Source organism: Malus sylvestris, chromosome 13 (genome assembly GCF_916048215.2).
Source record: "Malus sylvestris chromosome 13, drMalSylv7.2, whole genome shotgun sequence".
NCBI lineage: Eukaryota > Viridiplantae > Streptophyta > Magnoliopsida > Rosales > Rosaceae > Malus > Malus sylvestris.
In genome coordinates, this window is record NC_062272.1 from 35936746 (window position 1) to 35951086 (window position 14341).

Genomic DNA, 14341 nt, shown 5'->3' on the forward strand with positions numbered 1-14341 from the left:
GATTGAGGCTTTGACCAAACAATTTATGTGTATTTCTCAATGGGGGGCATGATGGTAATATTGCACCCTCAAGATTTTGTTACTTACTTATCGGGACAATAGTGAGTTGTTGGTATTGCGGGCTGCAGACCGTAATATTGATAACTTATTTGTTGAACTAGTTAAGTAAGTGGACATTTAGATCTGTTTACGTTAGTATTTTAGTTATTTATACGTTTAGTTACTTATTTATTATTTGGGCTCAATCCAAAGATACTACATACATACCTTCAGAATACGATACGCTACAAGTGCGGAGGTAAAATATTTCTATGCTCATTTTTTATTTCAATACAACTATTTCTATGGTATTACGTATACATATTTGGACATTATGCTTTTATATGTCTATTTTGACCTTATGCTTTTATAAAAGTATTTGATTTTAGTATTGTACTAATGAAGAAGGAAGGTATGAGCTTGGAGGCATGAAAGAGGAATAATTGCAATCCAATCGTGACGGAATGTCATTCTCTTTTATTTAGCTGCTCTAACTCGATTTCTCCTTATATATGTATTTATATACATATTTTCTCCTTATGTTTGAGGATTGTACATTTAACAAGACATTTTAAATTCCGGGGACAAAAGTTTTTAAGGTAGGTAGATTGTGATAACCCGTCCCTAGTTCTACAATTTTATAAATTTTTAAAATGTGAATTTACAAAAATGCCCTAGAGGCAAGGGTATTGATTTTCGTTGACCAACGTATAGTAAGGCATATGAAATATTTTTTTAGCGTATTCTTGAATTAGTCAAATTCAAAGTTATTACAAACCTTTTACGAATTTTTGAACATAAGGGCATTGTGGTAATTTCACAAGTGGAGATTTTTATCCCACCCTTAGACCACTCACAGGCTACCATGTGGCAGATTTCTCCCCCATTTTCTGGAGGTTTCTTTGGTTGACCCGTGACTTCCTCTCTCTCTATTTTCTTCTTCTTCTTCCACTCTCACTCACCTTTACTCCTTCTCCTCCTCTTTTGCCGAGACACACACACACCCATGCCTCTACACTTGCAACCACAGCAAGACAACATCCCCATCGTCAACCCTTGTGATCCTTGTGAGCCATTGGACCTAGAAATAGGAGAAAAGTACCTTGAAAACTACCTTCCTGCGCTGCACAGTACCATGACTGTGCATCACTCTTCTCTGGTGAATTCTGACCATTTCTGGCCAAGGTAAGCCTCGAAATTGGGCCCTATCATTGTAGGTCATGTCTAGGTTCATGATTGGTAAATTTGTGGGTGGTGGTTTTGGTGGTGTAGGAGCTCGGAAAACACAAAGGAAGGTCACTGTTCATTCTGAAAATTTCCAATTCGTGGTCATTTGGCCACTTTCCAGCCATTTTTCCGGCCAACTCCGATTTCCATTAGGCCTCCTAAGGGTATGAATATCTTCTCTACATTTCTAACTTCAGAATGGTTTTTGAATCATCAAGTTTGCTTAAGTATCGAACTAGAAATTTGTTATGAAAGTTGGGAAGAAATTTCCAGATTTCTGGAAATTTTGGCCGTGACCATTTGACCAGTCATTTTTCTGGCCAACACAAACATAAACTCGGCTCCAATTTAGTATGGAATTGTTCCCCACATTTCTAGCTTTAATATGGCTCTTGAATCGTTGAATTTGATTGAGAATCGAGCTAGAAATTAGCTCTGAAAGTTGGGATAAAATTTCCCAAATTCTGGAAAACTTGGACCAGTGGCCATTTGGCCACTTTTTGACCATTTCCCCGGTTGACTCCGGCCACTACTCAAATTCAAACTGGTTCAAACATGTTCCCCACATTTCTAGCTTCTAGTTGGCTTTTGAATCATTGGAGTTGGTTGAAAATTGAGCTTGAAATGAGCTCCTAAAGTTATGGGGAAAAAAACGAAATAAAATCTGGAAAATTCGTTTATATGTTGACATGTTATACATAACTATATCATGGTTTTATTTCTAGGTGAAACGCATGGCAAGGATCTTCGAAGCCAGCGGGTTCGGCCCGATGTCATGTTTTGTGAGTGGGGTTTTGGTTTTCTATATATACACACACACACACACACACATATATATATATATTACATTTGCCCAGAAACTAATCTAAATGGAATTATGTTTTTTTAAGTGCCATGTCATACTTGCATTTCATTTTAGTATATGCATTAGCATGGATATGCATAATATTTATGACGCTGCAGAGGCCCAGGTAAGTTTCAGGTAAGTACCATATGATGGTAGTGGTTGCATTATGTATGGATATATATAGATACATTTGAAGCTCATTATCCTGCACCCTTGTGTTAGTGCTTTGCCCGAGGTTAGGGCCTAGCCTTCATGTGATCGTTCACCTCCTGCACCGTAAGCTCACCTTGGATCTAAGGCAAGTGTCAGCCTGTCGTACAGACCACATTAGGTGGTTTTGACTCGTAGGTGACTTATGATACTTCGCACATCCTTCATATGATCGTAACACTTGAGTGTATATATTTACACCCATCTTGTCGTACAGACCACATTAGGTGGTTCCGACTCATGTGCAAGAATTAGTAGATAAGCTATAAGCTCAGCCGTACAAGTCACGTTAGGTTACTACGGCTGACATATCATTTTTTTACATTGATTTATTTCACCTGGCTTACTTATTTCATTGATGAGATCCTCGACATGGCATATACTTGGTCACTACTCTCAAGTATGATTTCTATATACGTATGTATTATTATTTTCTAGGAAATTATACGGGTTTTACGATGAGGGGTTATTATTTTTGGAAAGTGAAATGGTTTTAAAAAGCTTTGCTTTTGCCCACTCACGTTTTCTGGTTTTTGCCTCTCCAGGTTTTAGCTGCTGAAAGTTCGTATCGACGAGGATTCTTGGCGAATATCAATATAGATGGCTACTTCTGAGGGTATGATCCTTAACCACACTACTATACTTTACTTATGCTCTGACGTCGCGTGTGAAATGGGTTCATTCCCGCTCACAGCGCACTATTGTCTTTAGGCACTTTTTGGTTTAAATTTATTCACATTTTCCACATTACTATACTTTATGGCTTCGTCACCTTCCAGGTGTCGGCTATCACAGCTCGATTCGGAGTCTTAGTGGACATTCCAGGTCGGGGTGTGTCATCGCGCCTCTCTCTCTCCCTTGCTATCTCCATCGCTGCATGGGCCCAAGCCCAGCAGCCCAGGACTGATACCCCAGCACCCAGGTCCACTCGCTTAAGCCGAGCAGTGCAAGGGCCCGAGCCCAATGCAGGCCAACTGAGCCATATCACACCAGCCCTTCAGCTCCTTGCTGAGTCGAGCCACCCATAGTAGCCTAACTTCCACGAAAGCAGCACAACAACCCCAGGATTGCTACTTTTTGCTACTCCTCGACCCCCGTGCAGCCAAAATTCGAACTCGAGGCTCCAAAAAATCAAGAAGAAAAAGAAATTGAATTTCTTCTTACCTTGGAGAAAAAGAAAAACAATATAACACAATTCTTTGCATAGGCAAGCAAAGAAGATTGGTAGGGGAGGGGGAACAAATATCCTCTGGCTTTCTCTCTTTCTTGCAGGTTTTAGTTGCACTCCAAATTTATTTAACCCCCTGCTTGACGTAAACTTAAATAGATTTTGGTGGCAATTACATTCCCTTTCCTAGAAGAATACAAATTCAAAGTTAAGGTAGGAATCTACTTCAATTTGGGAAACAGACTCCATGTTTACCTATGCAGCTTTGGATTCCTGCACCTCCTGCCCTTTCCTACAAGCAGCCCAGCAGGTGTGGGGGCATTTGTGGAGCAAAAAATAATCCCAAAAATCATGGAGCTAACACGTGGATTATTCCCTAACAAAGACAAGACTGCCCCTATTAATTGAACAGGGAGCATTCTCATTCACCATGCCCAGCTGAGGTAGACCAGGCAGAGATCAACAACTATCAAGGCACCCCTACCCATAGGAAAGTCAAAGGTATTTATGTTATAATAATTTTTTATTCTTATCATAAATACATTCCTAATCAGATAGTACCTATTTCAAGTAAGTAATCCTAATTCCATTTATATAGGATATTTACCTAATTACTCCAAGATATTTATTTACACAAATATCTTGGAATATTCCCACCAAAGATACCACCTAGGGCAGTGGCGAAGCCAGAAATGTTCAGGGGGAGGGGCGGGACTTCAAAGGGTAAAAGGTCCTAAAAAATTTAGACAACCAAATAATGGACAATATTAATATATGTTATAACCCATACCTATCAAATGACAAACATGCCCCTGGTGATGGTGTCTTGAATAAATATAGGTTGAGTTGTGATTTTTGGGAAGAGCAAAATTATAGAAAGTTGTCATATTTGATAACCATTGACTCTCTACTACACATTGCAAGAATGATCAGGAGAAATTTGCTACGCCTATTGTTTTTTAGTTCCCGTTTACCGGGAGAAGCACTTGTTATACTTGGTCATTTACTGATTTGAATTCATTGTACAGTTTGTTGTACAAACCAAATTCTATATGTATTAGTCCTATATATAGTTCTTTTAAATAACAAAGTGCTCCCAAACCTTATATGGCTTAAGATCATAAATTCATGAATTTCATGATAAGAACTGATTAATAAAAAAGTCCAGATTAAAAGAAACAAAAAAGAGAGGAATAAAAAGAAAAATTTAGCACAAAAATGCCTAAATAATAATAAATTGTTATTTTTGCTGCCTTTTTTTTTACTGTTTTACTTAGGGATGCTTAGCTCAATAGAGCACTGTAATTTTTGTTGTTTCAACAACTTGCCAGGGAGATACTCCTTATCCCATAACGGCAAAAGCTTTCGCTTTTGGTTATCTACTGTAATTCTCCCACGTGGGTAGTTTGGTAAAGGTCAAATAAGTTAAAAAGATAAAGCCAAACAACACCATTTAAAAAGTCTTCTTTCTGGGTTTTTAAAACAGAACATAGTCGCTCTGCATGCTGCAGCAGAAATGGATTCAGTTTGCAAGTTTTCCGACGAAACCAAAAGGGCGGACCACTTCTGGGCTTGATTTTTGGCCAGGGGAGGGGCGGTCGCCCCTCCCTAACCCTTTGTAGCTTCGTCACTGACCTAGGGCCGGCGCATTTCCTCATCCTCTCCTATAAATAAAGACTTTATCTTCAAAATTCAGGAGGCTTTTTACTATCCAAAAACACCTAAACACATTCTTTTTAGAATTCTAACTTTGGAATCGAAGATTATTCGGCCAAAGCCCCCCTTGGTGCCCAATTCATCGTGGCCGTGTAAGGCTTTTGGCCTTAATCTTAGGTGTTATTATTTTGCAAGTGCATTTTCATTAAAGAAGAGACAACAGAAATTTGCATCCACAACAGCTGCAAGCCAACTTCGATCCACCTCAAATCTATTCCAAACTCTAGCTCTGCCTCTCTGCCTCTCTTTCCCTCTTCAACATGCGCAACGACCAAATCTTATTTCCTACTTACTCTCTGTTTCCCTCCCTCGGAGAAAACATACCAAGTAAATAAATAAAAAAAATTAAAATTTTCTAAATGCACAGGGTCACAACAACCCAATCCTACTCGTGAGCTCGTCCATTCTTAGCCGTTAGATCCTTGTCCGCGCGAACGGTTCGCACGCTTCATCCACACCTTCGAAACGTCCTCTCAAGCTTTAATTCAATTCGTTTTGGGTCTATTTTGGAGCCCTGAAGATCCAGAATCGTGGGATTCTTTGTGGCTGGGCAGATTTCCCAAAATTGGAATAGGAATGTATTTCCTAGTTATCTTATTTTATTTTGTTTCCTAGTATTTAAAAGACATTTTCTATGAAGGATTTTATTTTGTAGTAGTATAAATAAGGTTGTTTAGATAGTAGGGTTTTGAACGTATCAATTTGAAGAACTTGGCTAGGGTTTGACGATTTGTATCCCTCTTTGAAGGTATTTTCTATCATTTTTCTATTTCGATAAAATAACTTTTGTTTTATGATTATTCATAACTAATTCTCTTTTACTAGGGCAAGGCCATGAGCCTTAGTAAGAATATGTAGTTTCTTTTCAATTTACTTATGATATTATGCATGCAAGTTTTGAATTATTAATCACTATGTTTAAACTATCGAATTGTCTTAATGCTTAGCTACCACTAGGATATTTTGAAAAATAATCTGAAGCAATTTTGGTTGGAGGTCGGTCCTTAAAATTGATGAAGGCTTCTTATGGTTAATAGTTGTAATTTTACTAAAGATGAATACCACATCTTAAGAGTTGCATGGTTTTTCAAAGGGTTTTCATTAAGCTTAATGAGTCTTGCATGCTTAGATTTGATCTCAATACCACAGAGAGATTGCATGTTTAATATACGTTCTAGATTGGGGGTCTAGATGACGGCGGAACCCTAATGCTTTGACCATTTAATACTTTAGGACAACTTAACCTTCAAAATATGCATGTATATTAAGATGACGGCGGAACCCTAATGCTTTGACCATTTAATTTCCAAAAATTGTATTCTTTTGTTTTCTTTACTTTGTCGCTTTCTTTAATTGTTTTTATTTAAATTCATTTTTAATATTTTAGGTCATAAAATCAACCTTGTCCAAACTTTGTTTTCAAATAATTAATTAAGATTTGGTTTTGACATAAATTATTCATTCAATCCATGTGGAGAACGACCTTGCTAGGGTCATATATACTACAATTACCTTGTACTCTTGCAAGTATTTTAAAATGTTTTTATCTCTACTTTTGCAGGTGGTAAAATTCCTATCAAATACCACCAAAACTTCCTTGCTCGTGGCAAGGAAGAAAAGTCAAAACATCAAAGATAAGGTATAATTGTCAAATCCTATCTTTAATGCTCTCCTAATCGAAAATCAACTCAAACAACTAAGGAATTCTCATCATAATCAATCAATGATACCTTCATCATCATCCATATATTAATATTTTAGGAATATTCTTTCCTCATCTATCTTATGGATGAACCTTGGTCAATGAGAAGCCACCACGTGTTGGGAAAAACCCTACACCTAAGTCGGCCACCTCCCTATATATACCTCATCTCCACCAAAATTTTGTAAAATCTTGCTACGCCATTAAGCCCAAAACACTCACCCTTTACAAAGAAACTGACTTAGGCATCGAAGATCCACTAGCCAAACCCCCCTACATCGTGGGCACATGAGGCTTTGGCCTTGATAAAATGTGTTATTTTATTTTGTAGGCACAATTTCGTCAAGACTTAAGACAGCTGAATTTTGCTATCACAAATTTATTCTTTTATTGAGAGCCTGATTTAATGCTCGAACAAGGCTCTCGCATTCACTTTTCGAAATTCTTGTTGCGTAGATTTACCCACACGTTCTTATTCCTAGGATTTTTATAAAGGTGTGTTTAGCAAAAAAGGTAGGATTGGAGAGAAACAAAATTGCCACGTTCTAAAGTATTCCAAAGTTTACTAACATTTGGGAAATTAAAAAATGGGTGGGGTCCACCTAATATCCGGAATTGAATTCCAGAAGTACCTATAATTGGATTACCCAGATAGAGGTGGTATTTGGATTCTAAGGATAAGGCTACATCCGTTCATCAATTTTGAATCGCCTAATCTCCAATCGTTGTGAACTAGCATCGTAATCAATCCAACATGTCAATCTTTCTCCACTATTAAGCACCAAATTCAATTCAGAAACATTACCAACAACTAGAGATACAAAACTACCAACATCTATGCCTTTCAGCCGCTCCTTGGCGTTCTTCCTCATCAATTCCACCCTCTCTCGCTTTGAAATCCGCTCCTTTATCTCACCGACCTCAACTCTGACGGTGGCGATCTTTCTTACACTTTTCCTCACCAAGAACCCCCTGAACGCCTTGGCGGTGGCTATGGAGGTAAATGGAACAGGGAAGATATGGACAGGGCAAGGAAAGGCGGGATGGTGGGAGGGCTATACGGTTGGAAAAAAAAGTGTGAAGATGAAAGGGAGGTGTAGGGAAGATTCAATATATAGAGACGGGGAAATGTAAACAAAAAACTCTTTAATAAAATTTAATAATATAAAATTCAATAATACAATTTAATAAAAAAATTAATAATATAAAATGAAAATAATTTATTTAAATAAGGACAATTTAGTAACCAAACTAGTTTTAATTTCAATTCATGTGAATTGTAAACAACTTATATGGAACTAACATCATTCCTACTCCGATTCCAAATAGTTTAATAAACAATTTAAACAGGAATATAATTTTGTTTCCTGCTCAATCTAATTCCTCAATTCAATTCATCTCAATTTAATTACGGATTAGTAAACGAGTCATAAATTCTTCCAATAACCTTGGGAAAAAGATACAATGGTGAAAAATTCCAAAACCACAATGAATGGAACATTCTACGTTCAAGAATACAGACCAAGCAATGGAATTCATGATGTGGCCCTTCACCGCTGCTCCTCGAAGCTCAACATAACGACCTTGCAACCGGGGAACGCTTCCATGGGCATGGCAGTAATGGCAGCCACCAGATAGTGTGGCTTTGACGGGCATTATAGTACATAAGAAACAAATCATGGCTAGCAAGCCCAAGGTGAAGGAGTTGTAGAGCAACAGACTAGGCCCCAAGGAGCCGGCCCAAGTCACGCCAAAAGTACTAGTGCCCAAGCCTAGCGTGCACCCAGCGCAGCCTATGCGCAAGCGGGCCTAACCGACCCGGCCCAGCACCTGCGCACCCAGCCAGCGTTTCGACCCTCTCTAACAGCCCGTTCTAAAACCTAGACCGGTCAATCGGCCCAACTCTAGGTCCCCGAAACTGATTCCAGCCCAGGCCAAACCAGTTGAACAAACTGTAGAATCGACGATTGAAACAAGGGTATTTTCATAGATTTGACCCATCCCAGCTTAGATTTTGCACTCAGGGTCCACTACATTTCTACTTGTTCGTGGCAGGAATTTTCGTCGAGGATGTTCCCTGGCCAACGAGCACACAGCTCCCCGAGAGGTTGGCGCTGGTTGATGCTTTCTGTCGGGCTTATAGGGCAAGGCTTGTCGGGCAAAGCTGAAAGAGAAGGACAAAGTTAACTTTGAAAGGTGCCTTCATGAGGCCTTAGGTGTAGGCCTTGAGGCTCACAATCAAGATTAACTTTTAAGTGCTCAGGCGTGCCACTACCATCTTCAGCATGGCAGATGTAAAACGGATGTTGAGTTTTAATTGTATATATACCCGAGAGACTATGTTCGTTATGACAGGTGCCTTTGTAGGGCCTTAGGTGTAGACCTTGAGGCTTCCAGTCAATAACTAACTCAGTACTCGAACATATAATGTTCGTTTCATTGATTGTATGAGTCTTATAACCATTATACTTCTAATTACCTGAGTTCGAAGATCAGAATGAATCCAAATAGATGCCTTTGTAGGGCCTTAGATATAGGCCTTGAGGCTTCCCATCAGAACTCCTTCTATACTCAACGTTCTAGCCCGAGGAACAGAATAAATCCAAATAGGTGCCTTTGTAGGGCCTTAGATATAGGCCTTGAGGCTTCCTATCAGAATTCATTCAATACTCAAGCGTTCTATGGTAATCATAATATAATAGAAATAAAGCTAAGGGATAGGTCGATTATTTGCGCCCCAAGTAACTTCGGACTTCTTGTTATCAAAGCTTGTCGTGGATGGGTTAAGTCCACATAAGGTTCTTTTTTATGCCTTGAGGCCAAGGACTTTTAAGTGATCACATCTTACATGCTCGAGGGCTTCGAACTTAGATCTGGTTTGAACTGTGAAGACATATTCAAATCGAATTCAAGCACTGAAAAAGCCTTTTAATAGTCATCTTACTAGAAATAACTTGAATACAACTTGAAGTATACAACATATTGCTAGGTTAATGAATGAAAAGACAAAAACAAAGAGGGTCGGGCAAGGTTTAACCTTGTCGGGCAAGGCTGATCGTCTTGCAACTTCCTATCTTTGTAGTTTATCAAGGGGTTGAGAGCTTTAGAAAAGGGGTAAGGAGATGAGTTTACAAAAAGAAATCGATACTCCAGCAGGTCCTTGACAAGGCAGCAGAGCTATTACAAAGGGTTTATCCCGAGAAGGATGAAGGCTTGGGATGACTACAGCTTCGTTTTTAAGGAAATCTAGCTTTGAGCAGAGTTTGTGCTTGTATTTGTTTGTTTGTTTGAGTGTCCTCAACTCTGATTTCTCTTTCTTCTTTTATAGACACTTTGGCTCAACTCTGATTTCTCTTTCTTCTTTTATAGACACTTTGGCTTGGCCTCCTGTAGCAGTAATCTTGCCCGAATGCGGTTTGAAGGATAGTGACTCATCAGCTATTTACTTGTACTGCCATTGTAAAGTACTTTTGGGCTGATTAGTTGGCTGGTCTATACCACTTGGTCTTTGGGTAGGTGAGCAAGTGGTGCAAATGAGCTCACCTAGTCGAGAAAGGCCTTTTCTGCCTTCTGGGCTTCGGCTGAGCTTCGGGTTTCTCTCCTCTTTTTGGGCCACCTCCCTTTTAAGCCCAAAGTTTAAGTTTTAACCCAAACAGTGCCCCCTTCAATCAATATTCAGACTGGAATTCCAGGCGCCAATATTGATTGAATAGCTCCCCATTAATACCTACGTCATACCCACGCCTTTCTCTCTCGGGATTTGCATATTTGTCAAAGGTGATCATCACTTTCCTCCGGTCATTCACCCACTCACGAACCCTCTATATTCTTAGCACAAAATTCTTTTCTAAATCTTTTAAACTCTTCGCTGCTTCTTGCCCGACATCTTCTACCCTTGTCGTCTTCCTTACCGTTCCTCTTCTAAACTTCATCAAATGGCTTCAGGATCCAACCAAATCCAACTATCCTATGAATCTGGCGAAGGCATCACCACTCTGCGTCGTTTACTCAACGGACTGCATCGTCCTCGGGCAGGTTTGTATTCCGAGCTTTTCTTTAAAGTGCATGGGGTACAATCGCTAGGTCCCGCATGGATTTCTCGGGTCCCTACAATAATAGAGGACAATATGCCTAAGGATAACTGGCTTTCCCCAAATCCCTTTTTGGCTAAGTCGAGCATTTCTTCATCAAAGTGGTCGTCATATCATCGAGGCTTTCATTTGATGAACGATCCGGCTTGGGCTCAGTGGATGGATGAACTAGAGCCAACTTTTAAGAAAAAATGGATGAATAATGGTATTTATGAATTGATAATGCTCTCAAAAACTACCATTATTCCCAAGCCCGAACTACTTGCTTTTTCTCTTCTTTTCTAGAATTCGGGCACAAACATTTTTGACTTCCATATGGGTCTCATGTCTCCGACTATTCTTGATATGGCCCAGGTCTTCGGGCTAAGGCCATCAGGCAGGATAGTAGACGTTACTCAAGACTGGGCTCTTTCCTTAATTGCTGAAAGCTCAGGGTCATCTGCCTTTTTCCTTTCCTTGGAATATAATTCTACAACCTTCAAGAGTTACGGGACTTTCTTCAAGGGCTTCATCCCTTTTGTAAAAGAAAATTTTGGAGCAGGGTCTTCGCATGTTGATAAAGATCAAGAACACATGTATTTCCTCCTATATTGGCTCAACAAACATGTCTTTCCTAATAAGTCTAAAGGAGTGAAGGTTGAATGGATCCCCTTGGTGGAAGCCCTTCATAACTTTGATGATGTAGCAACAGGTCCATTCCTTCTTTCTCATCTTTACCATCTTCTTTTCGAAATGACTCAAGGTGAGCCATTTGAGACTAACCTGAATGGACCTATATGGATGATACAAACATGGCTCAAATGGTACTTTCCAGAATTTCGGGCTGCTAACTTAGAGTTCCCAGAAGGTGTGGCCCCTGCCCGAATCCTAGCTGAAGCTACTCCTACCAATCATTCCACCTTCGCCTGTTTTTACTTCTTCAAGGTTTGTAGGACTCGATCAGACCTAGAATGGGGTGCGTCAGTCTTGAGGAGATATCCTTGGTTTTCTGACCAAGCCTTTCAAGATGCTCCTAGGGAAGATGCCACCTCCATTTGCAGGGAAAATTTTATTAGTTGCATTCAACCGAGAGACATGGCCTGGGGAGTTCGGGGCAATCGATATGATCGAGGGTTGGAGGTGTATCACCCTAACTTTTTCATTTGCTTGGCCGGTAATACATTAACAGCTGCTCCTTCATCAATTAAAATCCTTTTGAAGGGCACCCCCTCCAAATGAGCTGTAACATATATGGGCTTCAGATTATTGGCAAGTGAAGTGTTCGGGCGGCTGAACACCATCTTGTCTGTATAGATCCTTAAAGGACCATCTTTGGATGCTTCAGATGATTCAGCTTTTCCCGATTCTCCCTCTTCAGCTACCTCCACACTGACATGGGCCATCATTGGCTCAGTTGTCACATAGTCTCCTTCCATCGTGGCAGGCTGATTAGGTCTGGCACTAAACATGGCGGATAGCACGTACGCTATGTTGATATGAAAGTTACTAGGCTCTGACAGTTCTTCTTTCTTGCTCCCAATCTGGTCCATGAACTCATCTAACCAAGCCATCGCATTTGCTGAAAGCAATGGTTCTGGTGCCCCCTCCTGCTGATTCACGCCTGAATACGGTGTTTGTTTTGGAACCTTCCCGAAAGGTTCCACTAATGATGGAGAAGGTGGTTTTCTTTCAGGTGAAACAGTTTCAAAACAAATAGGCTGCTCTGTCTTCCATCCAGGAGTTGGCACCATGATCATATCTTCTTGAGCTCTCCTCAAGATCCTATATTTCCCAGGGTGTAGGCTTTGTGGCACATGGTTTCCCTCGCCTTCAGCCTTGCTATTAGCCTTTTCCACCTCTTTTTTACTCATCCAGCGGAGCTGACTACTCCTCTCAGATGACGTTTTCTCCAACTTTTGATTCTTGGATGCTTCTGACATCGCAGGGGTTTTTAAGGAGTTTATGTAGGCTTTGTGTTACCTTTGAACCCTTCTGACCATGGAAGCCCCCATTTGTTTAACGGGCTGTCCATTTTTCCCAACCACATACCATTTTCGTCCGAGACGGGCAGGGTTATCTTTTTTGACAGGATTTGTTACCCTGTCAATTCTCCTGACTTCTCTTTCCATATGGTCGTACTGAGAGTGCTCTACACCCCTCTCTTTCGGCTTCTTGGCATCTTTATCTTCTGCCTCCTCAGAAACTTCATGATTGTGAAATACCTTTGATAAAGCCCTAGGTTGGGAATCGCCTCCTAACCGCTGAAAAACACTTCGGGAAGTATCCCTTCCTGCAGTCCGCCGAGCTTTCTCATGTGCCTCTTTTCTCTTTTCTTCTTCATTCCTCCTGATCAATTCATGATCTATGAGGGCTCCTGTGGGTGGTATTTCGAGCTCACACTCGCATTGGCACTTACTGCACAACACCATCCCTTTTATTATAGCTGCTCTTGGATATTCGGGCAAGTTGACCACCCATTTTGTGGGTTTTTCAACCAATCTTCTTTCTTCTTCCCTTGTGACCTTTTCTTTCCCCTTCTTAGCCCAGGCCATACTGATCATATTTATTGGGGCCCCTGAGAAGGGATCCATAGGTTTATCCATCACTGCTTTCTCTGGCTGGTTGGTTTTAAATCCCCTCTTCTCTCTATCATCTTTTTCCCCAAGTTAAGGTAAAGATATAGGAATAGTTGGTCTTATAACCGGGTCAGCTTCCTTTCTAGAGCCTACGAAGGCGTTTTCCAGTCTTTGTAGCTTTTGCAACAAAGCAGTTTGTAAATCTTCTGCTCGTTGTGACATATTTCTTTTGATCAAATGTGTCCCACTGGGCGTGCCAAAACTATGTTCGTGGCAGGAATTTTCGTCGGGGATGTTCCCTGGCCGACAAGCACACAGCTCCCCGAGAGGTTGGCGCTGGTTGATGCTTTCTGTCGGGCTTCTGCTTCACTGGCGGGCTTATTGGGCAAGGCTTGTAGGGCAAAGCTGAAAGAGAAGGACAAAGTTAACTTTGAAAGGTGCCTTCGTAGGGCCTTAGGTGTAGGCCTTGAGGCTCACAATCAAGATTAACTTTTAAATGCTCAGGCGTGCCACTGCCATCTTCAGCATGGCAGATGTAAAACGGATGTTGAGTTTTAATTGTATATATACCCAAGAGACTATGTTCGTTATGACAGGTGCCTTTATAGGGCCTTAGGTGTAGGCCTTGAGGCTTCCAATCAATAACTAACTCAGTACTCGAACATATAATGTTCGTTTCATTGATTGTATGAATCTTATAACCATTATACTTCTGATTACCTGAGTTCAAAGATTAGAATGAATCCAAATAGGTGCCTTTGTAGGGCCTTAGATATAGGCCTTGAG